A 12,872-nucleotide genomic window follows, 5' to 3' on the forward strand; every position below is an offset into this window, starting at 1 on the left:
CTTCCTTCCTTCCTTCCTTCCTTCCTTCCTTCCTTCCTTCCTTCCTTCCTTTCTTTCTTCCTTCCTTCCTTCCTTTCTTTCTTTTTTTTAGGTTATCTATTGCTGTGAACAACAAGCCACTTTGAACAACTATATTAGTTGCTTTTACTTTGAACAACTATATTTTATTATTTCTCGTGATTCCTTAGGTTGGTTGGGAAGATTGTCTTTTGTCTTCTCCTGGATTCATGCACATGAACGTGTCTGGCAGTTAACACTGCCTGCTGGCTGGCACGCCTCGTGTCTACTCCATGTGACCAGTCAGCTTCCAGGAGGATAGACGGTCTTCCTTACACATACATGTCAGGGTAGTGTTCCAAGAAGACAAAATAAAAGCCACGAAAATCTCTGAAAGCCTGGTTCGGAAACTCACAGTGTCACTTCTGCCACATGTAGTAGGTCAAAGCAAGCCCAGATTTAAAGGGTGGGAATACAGACATCATCTCTGAATGAGGGAAGCTATAAAATAATGCAGCTACATTTTCAACCTATTACAGCATTCCAGTACACATGTAGTGGTTTCCAGTATCCAACATCACATTCATTCTGTCAAGGTCAGCTACTATTCATATATAGAGGCTAAAATCATATCATTTGCTCTCATTGTATATAGTGTTTTCTACTGTTCCTTCTGCTGACTTGCATGAACAATTTGTCGTGACCAAGTCACAATCTATTAGTTTTATACTTGTTATTTTTATCTCACTCTGAAAAACAAGGTTATGTGAAAAAATTGCCTGTTTTTTAAATGAATATTGTAAATAAGTAAAGCAATATATTTTTAAACACTGTCTCATGATTATGAAAAAAAAATGAAAACAGAGAAAAAAATTCAAATAGTGAAGAGCATTTGGAACAGGATGTTAAAAGGATTTTTTTTCTGTTTTCATAATTTCCTTAAAGAGATAAGGAAAATAGAATATATTTTCCTAGAACATTATTCTAAAGACGGCTCCAAGGGATTACCACTTACTCTTTCTGAGGTTTATGAAGATCCCACCAAACCTCTTATCCTTATCCCCATATAAGGGGTGACTGGTTATTATGCAAACCACTCTATAAAAAAAGATGCCAAGAAGGTAGTTCCCCCAAGTAGGGGATTTTTAGGGGCACTGTTTTGTAGACACGGTAGCAAGCATTGTGTTTCAGGAGAACACACATTCAGAAAGGAGGCACCAGAGAGAGGAAGGCTCCAAAAGACCCAATGAGTGGGACTGCCAGTGCCAGCCACGGCCACAAGAGACTGGCTGGGTGCTTCGCGCTCTCCACAGTGATGACACGCAAACGCACATTGGCATGGAGCACAATGGAAGAATTGAGAGCCTGGAGGTGGAGGAATATATATTAATGTAGAGACTAACACCTTTTTTTTCCTTTTTTTTTATCCCCTCCTGGAAATTTCTGAAAGTCTGAGACTACCTGGAGCAGACCTTAAAAGAAAGGAAAGAGAAAATTGCCAAAGTGGAGCAGCCTGCACTCCTACTAAGTGATTTTTTTTTCTATTGGGCCGAGCAGATGGTCTGAAAGAAAGCCAGGTTTGAGGTCATCTTAAAATTCCCCCACCCCCCAAAATAACTTTTTAGGGTAAGGGTACTTCTATAGTAATCCACTGTGGAAACCCCTGAGGGAGCATGAGGGAGGTTGAAGAGGTAATAAGAGTATATTTCATAAAACAAGACCCACAGGACCTTGATGGGCCCACAAATGTGACTTATAAGAAAATGTGGGGCGCCTGGGTGGCTCAGTGGGTTAAGCCGCTGCCTTCGGCTCAGGTCATGATCTCAGGGTCCTGGGATCGAGTCCCGCATCGGGCTCTCTGCTCAGCAGGGAGCCTGCTTCCTCCTCTCTCTCTCTGCCTACTTGTAATCTCTCTCTCTGTCAAATAAATAAATAAAATCTTTAGAAAAAAAAAAAAAAAAAAAAAAAAAAGAAAATGTGCACTGTACCCCTGTCATGAGGAGGATATCTGTGACCATATTACAACAGCATGAGCAATGTAAACTTCCTACTTGATACTGACCCTCATTTCTCTATTTAAACAGAATTTCAATTTCCTGCTTCTCAGCATTTATTCTGCTTAACCTCTGCTAAGAAATGACCAATAACACATTTTACTGAAACATAAACTTAAGTTAGGTCTCTCTCCTAGTTAAAGGTAATGACTTAACACTATTGAGGTGAATAAGTTGAGCAGAATTGCCATTCCTACATGAGGTTCAAATATTATCATTTTATAATCTTCTCTTTTGAGACTCGATACATTTACAAGGAGTTATGACAGATATTACAGCATAAATCTAAACACTAGTTCATAGACTGCTGATAAAAATAGATTAGGACATTTATAGTTTAAAGTTTCCCCAGCTTTTCACTCAAAAGTGTACTCGATCTTTAGATGGATTATATAAGCACAGTTTCATTGCTTATATATTTCACTTCCAGGACCCTTTTCTGCAAATATGAAGTATATTAGCTCTTGTCAGAATGAGCCAGGGCAAAAGGTGTGACTTCAAAATTACACCAGGACCTTTTGCATAGTTTCCCCTTTTCTCCACCTGCTTGCCTTGCTTCCCATGTCAACTGTCCTAGTGGTCCTCTACCTTTTTGCTACTTTGTAGCTGCCCAGCCCAGCACTATGAGTTGCTTCAATTCATTTTCTTTGCCCAAACACCAAATTCTCCATCATACCTTTCAACACTGCCCCACCTGCCACAAAACTCAGACCCTCTGCACAAAGAATGGACTAAAATATAACAGTACACTACGCTTGATAAGCTGACACTTAGAGGCACAAAAAAATGCATTTCCAATTCAAATGAAAATACTTTCAATAATACTTTTGGGTAGTTGAAGTCTTTTTCAACTCTCTCAGATGATACCATTTTATCTACTGAATAAGACTATAATAAAGGGTGTTGAAATTGAGAACATGTATAACATAGTGATGTATGTAGCATTTACAATGTATTTTTCACCTTTAATTGGAAAGTAATAATTCAGGCTGGAGTTATTTGGGGGTATCAATTCTCTTTTAAAAATTTTAAATGAAAAATGTTTTGGTATCTCTTTTTTTTTTTTCTATAATCCCTAAGTCCTTTCCTCTAAAAATAAGGTTGATTCACAGGTCAACATAAAATATATTTCAATATCTGTAGCAATCATTTATTGTATGATGACAGCATATGATTTTCATGATTTTTTCTTTGCTGTTCCACATTTTTATACATTTTTACACATTTCTTGAGGTGTAACTGACAAATAATAAATTACATACATTCATAGTGTATAATGATAAAATGTGACATGTATATGCTTGTGAAATCATCATCACCATCAAGATACTAAACATATCTCTCATCCCCAAATTCCCAGAAAATTTCTTTTTTAATTCTCCATCCTCTTTCTCCCTACCCTCTACACTCCCATCCCCAGGTAACCACTGATTTGTTGGCATCATTGCAGATAACTGTGCATTTATAGAAGTTTATGTAAGCATTAGTACACTGTAGGTACAGTTTTTCGGTCTTGTTTCTTTCATTCAGCACAATCATTTTATGATTTATCCATGTTGTTGTGTAGGTCAACATTTCATTACTTTGTTGTAAGTAACATTCCACTGTAGAGATGAACTACAATTTGTTCATTTATTCACTGGTTCATGGACATCTGTGTTGCTGCCAGCTTTTAGTTATTACAATAAATCTATCTTAGGAACATTTATATACACCTCTTTGTATGGGTATATGCTTTCATTTTCTGGGTAAATACTTAAGCAGAATGACTGGAACACACAGCAGGTGTATGTTTCACTTTTCAACAAACTGCCAAACTATTTTCTAAAGCTGTTGCACTATTTTACATTTTCACATACAGTACCTGAATGTTCCAGTTTTTCTGTACTCTCACCAACATTTGGTATGTTGGATCTTTTTAATATTAAGAATTCAAATGTCTATGTAGTAAAATCTCATTGTGGTTCAAATTGTGGTTTCCTATGTCTAAAGACATAGAGCATCTTTCCATTTGCTTTTCATCTGTGTATCTTCTTTGGTAACATGGTTCTTCAAACCTTGTCCCCTCATTTATTTTTAGTTGGGTTATTTGTTTCCTTAATGTGTTTTTAGAGTTTGTATATTGTAAAACCAGATCCTTTACCAGATAACAGAATTTGAAAATATTTTTTCCCCAGGATTTGGCTTTTCATTTTCTTTACAGTATCTTTCAAAGAGAAATTCTATATTTTGATTAAGAAAAAAGTATCAGTTTGTTCTTTCATAGGCTGCCCATTTAATCCCCCATCATCCTGTCCTTTCTATGAAATCTTTGCTTAAGATCAGGAAGCTTTCTGTTGATATTTTCTTCTGGAAGCTTTATACTTTTTAGGTTTTACCTGAAGGTCTGTGATCCATTTTGAGTTAATTTTTGTATGCAGTTAGAGGTATGGTATTAGGTTGTTTTTGTTTTTTGGGTTTTTTTTTTTTGCTTTTCTTGGGTCTTTTGCATATAAATAAACAATATAAAAATTGTTCCAGCTTATTTGTTGGGAAAAAAAAAACAGTCTTTTCAACATTGTCTTTGCATCATCAAAAATTAGTTTGCTATATTTGTGTGGGTCAACTTCTAGGCTACTATGTTCCATTGATCAATTTGTTTCTTTTTTTTTTTTTTTTAAAGCATGCTAAATGTGTCCATTTTTATTTTATTTATTTATTTATTTTTTCATTTATTTATTTTCAGTATAACAGTATCATGATCAATTTGTTTCTTTTTGCCCCAATGTCACACCACCTAGATTATTGTGATTTTATAATCTGTCTGATCACTTGGTGTTAGTTTTTCATACTGGTACTTTTCCCCCCAAGCTGTTTGGACTATTATAGGTCATTTGCATTTCCATATGAATTTTAGAATCAGTTTGTCAATTCCTACATCAGAGTCTTCTGGAGATTGTCAAGGTGTTCAATCTACAGATCATTTTTGGGAGAATGGACACCTTAATAATATGGAGTCCTTCATCCATGAATATGGTTTATCTTTCTATTTATTAATGTATTCTTTAATTTCTCTCAGTTTCGCTTTCTAGTTTTCAGTGTAAAGGTGATTTATTTATATTTTTAGTCAAATACGTATTTTACTATTTCATGTATTTGATATTATTATAAAAACACTGTGTACCAGCAATGAATAATCCCAAATAGGTATTAATCACTAATTTGAGTATAGATTCTTATCACCTTTTCTACATAGACTGTCATGTCTATAAATAAAGGCAGCTGTACTTCTTTCCTTCTAATCTGGATTATCTTAATTTCTATTTCCTACTTTACTTCCAGTACAATGTTGAATAGTGGTAGTAACAAGCAGACATATTTGTCTTATTTCTCATTATGTATTCAAGTTCATGGCATTTTTATTCTGTAGTTTTTAATCTGCTACAAATCCCTTCAATTTATTCTTTATCTCCACATCATAACTGCCATTTCTAGAAGTTCTACTTGGGTCTTTTTTTCCATATCCTCTATGACTTTTTTTAAATATTTGTACTTTTTTAATGCAGTTATAGTTGTTTTAAAGTTCTTGTTTGTTAATTTTAACATCTGTGTCAGTTCTGGGCCAGTTTAGTTGGACTAATTTTTCTCATTATTAGTTTTATTCCCCTGTGTTTTACATACCTGCTAATTTTTGATTAGTGTGAGATACTGTAATTTCACCTTGTTGAGTCCTAGGTAATTTTGTATTTCTATAAATGTCGAGGAGCTATATTCTAGGAAAGTTAACTGGAGGCAGTTTGATCTTTTCAGAATTTGCTTTTAAAAAATGTGTTAAATGAGGCAAGAACAATGCCCAACCTAGAGCTAATTGTTCTCCACTCCTGAGACAAGACCATTCTGTACATTCTTCCCAATGCAAAGGCCTGTGAATCAAAGTTTGCAAGCCTATGTGAGTACCTGGCACTGTTACCTACAAACCATTGGGTAGTTTACCTCCTGCTTTGGGTAGTTTCCTCACACATGCTCTGATTAGCATGAAGCAAAACACTAGTGGAGACCCTCTGCAGATCTCCAGAGCACAGCTCTTTCTCTGGTACCCTGACCTGCCAATGAACACCTCTTCAACTTTCTGAGTCTTAGCTCTGACTCAAGTTGTGGAGCCCACCAATTCCATATATTTCCCTCTACCTATGCCACATCGTGGAAATTTTTTCAAAGCATGAAGCTGGACATGAAATTGCTGGGCCATTTCCAGGATTCCCCAATTTTATTCTTTCTCAGGGATCAGTACCCTTTGTTGCCCAATGCTGAGTGTCTAGAAAACTACGGTGTCATAAAAAGTGTTAGTTGTTTCAGACAGTAAACTCAGTGTGTATTGCTTCATCTTGTCTGGAAGTGATAGGCAATTCTTAAAAAAAATATTAATCATTCTTTTACTTCCCCTCTTTCCACAAGTAACTGGCATGTTTTGCCAAAAAGAAAAAAAAAATATTCTCAGATCCAAAATCCGCCCCTCATTTTAATGCAGACAATTCTGTAAGTTCTTTCACTTCATTTACGCTATCCAGAACTGCTCTAGAATAAGTTATGTCTCTAGCTCAATCAGCTGACAGAAGATTCTTATCAAATTTATGTTTTGGGTTAGACATGTATGTAGGCAATTGGAATCCTTAGCTCTGGCTGACAGACATCCTATCACCAGTAATATGGTGCCTTAAATCCATGTATGGATTTAACAGTTGTGCCATTGGCTTAACAGGGAATGGACAAGATTCCTGAATAGATCAAATTTACATTAAGTTAGAAGAAAAGCAAATAAAATAACAGCTAGAGCTAACACTTATTAAGCCTTTACCATGTGCCATGTACTATTTTAATGTTTTACATATATTAACTGACTTAATTCTTTTTTTTATTAGATTTTATTTATTTATATGACAGAGAGAGATCACAAGTAGGCAGAGAGGCAGGCAGAGAGAGAAGGGGAAGCAGGCTCCCTGCTGAGCAGAGAGCCCGATGCGGGGCTCGATCCCAGGTACCTGTAAGTTCTTTCACTTCACTTCTTTAGCTCATGACCTGAGCTAAAGGCAGAGGCTTAACCTACTGAGCCACCCCGGCGCCCCAGCTCGCTTAATTGTTACAGTAACACTACGAGAGAGGTACGGTTGCTCTTCTTGTTTTAAGATGAAGAAATTGAACAATAAATAAACTTATGGTGATTTCATGCAATTTACTTATCCAGCAAACCAGTTTTAGGGAAATAGAAGGGAAACAGAATTCAGTGATTATAAACAAATTAGAGAAAAAAAAAAGAAGAGAATACATTAAGTATTTAAATAATAAATGAGAGGTGCCTGGGGGACTCAGTCAGTTAAACATTTGACTCTTGCTTTTGGCTCAGGTCATAATTTCAGGGTCATGAGAATAAGCCCCACATTGAGCTCTGTGCTCAGTTCAGAGTCTACTGGTCCCTCTCCCTCTGCTCCTCCCCCCATCTATGCTTTCTCTCCTTCTTCCTGTCTCTGAAATAAATGAATAATTAGCATTCAGAAAAACATAGATACAATGAAAAGAATTATTTTTGCAGAGTTTAAAGGCTTTTGTTTTCATTTTTTAAATAGTACATAAAGTTTTTATTATCAATACCATGACTGTCAATAATAGAGGCCAAGGAGAGTTTTTTCTTGAGAGTTTTTTTGACTAGGGAGTTGGCTCATTGGTCAGGAAGAACATGAGACAGGAATTAGAATAGTCTAGAAATGAACTGGAGTGGGTTGGCCCCACTGGGAATAGTAAAGAAGGACATTAGTGAGGGCTATGATGAAAGCATGATTGAGTAAGGCTTAGTGAGCATACAGAGGGACAGATATTGTGGTGGGAAATTTTAGGCGAAAGAGAAGAAGCAAAGATGGTTCTGATGTTTGGAACCCATGGATGATGCTTTAGAATGCTGATGTTACTGACAGAATTAGGGTAGAGAGGGATAAGGAGGATAAAGAAAAAATTTTTAAAGAACCCTTTTTATAGACGGTAAAATGATCAGGTGGGTGCTTCCTCTTAATCACTGAAGTGATCCCATGAAAATATTAATGCAGCTTCCAAAGACATTTTATAATTTGAGAGAAATTTAGTCACCAGAAAAAAGTGTTATTTAACATAATTACTGATTGAGTGTCAAAAAAGAAGATAATAGGTAACATGATTCACCTGGGGGGAAAAATCGGGCATATAGTCTATTTTCAGATTTAAAACTAATTTTTAGGGTGTAACATAGGTTTGTGGTTAGTAATATGAACTATTTTACATATGTTATGAAGCTAGAGCCATTCATTTTATAAGAAGGTAACTATAAAGTTATTTACAAGATTTTCAGAAGTTAAAAGTACATTAAGAGTACAAAAGTAACATTTAATAGCTGATTAAAATTGCTGTTACACTGATATCTAGGTTTGATTCCATTATTAAATCTTGATTTATAAATTCTGGAGTACCTGTACATGGCTAGAAGATCTAGAAGAACATCTATTAATGATACCCTGATTCTTGACAGTGGCAGTTGCAAAGGACACTGGGCTCATTACCTAGTAGGTAATGAATACAGAGTTGAGAAATTTCCCACTCTGTGGCTCTAACAAGGAGCCCCCTCAAGAAAGCTGCAGAGCCTCAAAGTCAAAGGCTTAATTAAGCTAGTCTTACTTGTAAAATCCAGGTAATTTTTAGTTTTGGTAGTTTTCTACAGAAAGTGAATATTCTGATGGTTGACTATGTCCTTCTTCCTGAAGTTAAATTCAGTAGCTTCTGAATCACTTTATTAATTATATTTGAAAAGGTAGAAATTTAATCACTTCCTTACCCTTTACCTAGATTGACAGTTCCCTAAATTTCATTGTTTTTTTTTAAGTTCAACTAAATTTTGAGGAATCCATTAATAAAATACTGATTCTTTGATAAACAACAGAATTCAATTGATTATTATGTATACCAGCTATAACTTCCTAATCATTTCTTTATTATAGACTCTTTCCATATTTTCTTTTTTTTTAAGTTTGAGTTAGTTTCTTCAAAATGAAAAGTGTTAAAATAGTTAATTTTGTTGTTGTTGGCAAAAGTAAGTAGTTAAGAGCACTGGCCCTGCATACAGAATGCCTGGAATTAAATCTTGGCACCAAAATTTAATGGTGTGAATGGGCAGGTTGTTGCCTCTACATGCTTCTTTTTCTTTATCTGGTAAAAATGAGACTGTAGGAATTATATGTGGCAAGCCAAGTATAGTGCCAATTACTGGACGTATTTTATGTTGCCATTGCTTCCATCATTAGGAGAAAGTGTCATTTCACAATTCAGAGGGTGTTTGGTCTGGTTAAAAAAGGATTACAAGGAATATAATAACTGTACCTTTTGAAAGTCTATCTTTTGCCTCTAGATAAAAGGCAAGAGTGTGAGTGTGTGTGTGTCTGGGAGAGAGAGAGAAAGGGCAGAGTGAAGGTATGTATACTGAAGTAGCTAGTTATATATAAAGAAGTAATTCTGAATAATTACAAAGCTCTAATTATTGAACAGGTTTCCTCACAATTTTACTGAATTTTTGTTAGAAGAGTTAGTCAAGCAGGATTAAATTACCACTTACTGGTGATTTTGTTGAAGGGAGTCATGCACTTAAAGAGGGTTGGAATCAATGACCTCCACAATCCATCTGAATTAAAAGATGTTGTGAATTATATACACACAGTAACCAACTATCCTACCAAAAAATCTAGTACCTCTGGCTCTTCTTCCCTTTATCGCTTATTAAACCAGAGATGCAACCTCCCTTGAGGCAGATTTTTTCCTCTTCTCAATCAAGTCAGATGAACCCAGAGGTCTTGAAAGCTGCAGTCAAGTATCATGTTCCTTTGCCATGAGGGCCACCCTGACTCTAATATCTTATGAATCTGGCTTTAGTGGAATGATAAACCTGGTGCTAAGCATTTATTTTACTTGGTGATGAAATTAGGAATTCATTCCTACCATCTCTCTCCATCCTCACATTAAATTCACTGAACATGATTAGCGGTTTCAGAGTGTTGGCTCAATATACTTCACAAATATTTCTTTACACAATTTTCTAATTCAACACTGAATATGAAATAATGAAATATGTTACCTTAAACAGAATAAACAGGCCCTGTAGACCCTTGTACACCAAATGCACAGGACCTACTGGGCACAGATCCTTTCTTGGGATCCACGTATCATTTACTTGAGTCCTAGCTGGCACCTACTTTCTACCTACCACTTCATGCTCTGTCCTGAAACCTTTAATCTTAGAGTCATTTTCAAATGATTCTTTGTGATCTCATTCAATTTGCAAGCTGATTTACATGCCCTATGTCTGTGGGAAATGCCATGATATTTTCAATCAGTTCCACTTAACAAATTTGTTGCACAGTAGGAAAGCTATACCAATCAGTCTTTCATGATATAAATTTGCATTGAAAGATGTCCCCATGTCAGTCTTTTGAAGGTTACGGGCTTCACCCTGTTTATTAATTGAACAATGTCAAGAAGCGAATTCTAAGGCAATATCATCTCTGTCCTTTTATCTCTTCTTATTGTTTGTGGAATTTTAATTCATGCTGTGCAAGCACAAACAAAAAGTACATCAGAGAGAAATTAAATTATTCAAACAAATATATACTACTTTTGGAACTCACCAATATTAAATGTCTTGCTCTTATCAGCAGGAAATATTTGTCCTCTTCCCCACATTTAAGACTGTCTATTAGAAATGTAGGTTAAAAGAACACGGTATTCTGCATTCTTGAGCCTACTAGATGACACAGTGTCAGCTTCTACGACTTGCCTTATTGCTTTTAATCTTTATAACAATCCTCAGAGTTGGGTATTTCTACTGCCTCTTTTATTGAAGAGAAATGTGAAGCTTAGAGGAGTTTTATGATCATCTTAAGGCAGCACTTTCAGGCTCTGAGCTTGACTCTTCTGTTTACAGACTCAAATTCCTTCCAAATAACCAAAAATAATGGGATCCACTGAAGGCTTCCAAATAAAGAACATTGTGATCAAAGTAGTGTTTAATTATAACCCTTCTTCTATATACGTATTTGCCCCAGTAATATCCCTGACTACTCCTCTTATTAAAACTTTAAAAAGAGGCGCCTGGGTGGCTCAGTCATTAAGCGTCTGCCTTCGGCTCAGGTCATGATCCTGGGGTTCTGGGATCAAGCCCCATGTCGGGCTCCCTGCTCAGCGGGGAACCTGCTTCTCCCTCTCCAGATCCTCCTGCTTGTGTTCCCTCTCTCCCTATCTCTTTCTGTCAAATAAATAAATAAAAGTTAAAAAACAAAAAACAAAATAAAACAAAAAAACTTTAAAAAAACTTTATATAAATTGCCATAATTTTTTATTACATGGAAAAAACCATTAAAATAAGAGCAACAATAATATTTCTATCAGAAATTCACCACACAATTGCATATCTAGATCATAAATTCACATCACAATAATATAATGAGATTTACAGGCCTTATATGAATGTATGTATAGAAATAAACCTTTCATTCTGATCAGTGTGAGGTGGTATCTCATTGTGGCTTTGATATGTATTTCCCTGATGACAAGTGATGCTGAGCGTGTTTCATGTGTCTGTTAGCTATCTGTATGCCTTCTTTGGAGAAATGTGTGTTCATGTCTTCTGCCCATTCCTTGATGACTGGATTTTTTATTTTTGGGGTGTTGAGTTTAATAAGCTCTTAAAATTAACAACTCAGGAAACAACAGATGTTTGTGAGGGAGGATGCAGAAAAAGGGGAACCATTTTACCCTGCTGGTGGGAATGCAAACTGGTGGGTGCAGCCACTCTGGAAAATGGTATGGAGCTTCCATGAAAAGTTAAAAATAGAACTACCCTATGATCTAGCAATTAAACTACTAGGTATTTATTCAAATGATACAGATATAAGTGATTCAAAGGGGCACATGCTTCCAAATGTTTAGAGCAGCAATGTCTACAATAACCAAAGTAGGGAAAGAGCCTAGATGTCCATTGACAGATGAATGGATAAACAAGATGTTTTATATATATATATATACACAATGGAGTATTAGCTATCAAAAAGAATGAGATCTTTCCATTTGCAGTGATGTGGATGGAACTAGAGGTTATTATGCAGAGTGGAATAAGTCAGTCAAGAAAAACAAATACAATATGATTTCACTTATATGTAATTTAGAAACAAAACAGATGAACGTAGGGGAAGGGAAGGAAAAATAAAGTAACAATAGAGAGTCTTAACTATAGGATGAGGATTGCTGGAAAGGAGGTGTTTGGGGGATGAGGTAACTGGGTGATGGGCATTAAGGAGGGCACTTGTGGCAACGAGCTCTGGGTGTTACATGCAACTGATGAATCAGTAAATCTTATCGCTGAAACTAATACACTCCATGCTAACTGACTTGAATTTAAATAAAATCTAAAGAAAAAAAAAACAGTAAAGGAAATAAATCTTTTATGGGGTGTGACTTTAGAGATGAACAAAGGCATCTGACATTTCATCATTAAAATTTAGCTTGATGCTTCATCGACAATAAAACTCTTCCAATAATTGTTGGATATTTAAAGAATTATTCTTTCATTCCTACATTCATATATATGTGGAATAGAGTCTAACAAGAGGCTGAAAGGTATATGCCTGAAGAAAGAGGGCATTCAAAGACTATGGGGATTAGGGACTGTGGCTGGCTTGGAGAAGTTAACCATCCTAAGAGGCTACTAGAGAAACCAAAATGAATGCCACTTAAGAGAATCTTGCTGAGGACAGAATGGAAATTAAGTGATGACTATGT

This window comes from Mustela nigripes, chromosome 12 (assembly GCF_022355385.1).
Source record: "Mustela nigripes isolate SB6536 chromosome 12, MUSNIG.SB6536, whole genome shotgun sequence".
In the NCBI taxonomy this organism is placed as follows: Eukaryota; Metazoa; Chordata; class Mammalia; order Carnivora; family Mustelidae; genus Mustela; species Mustela nigripes.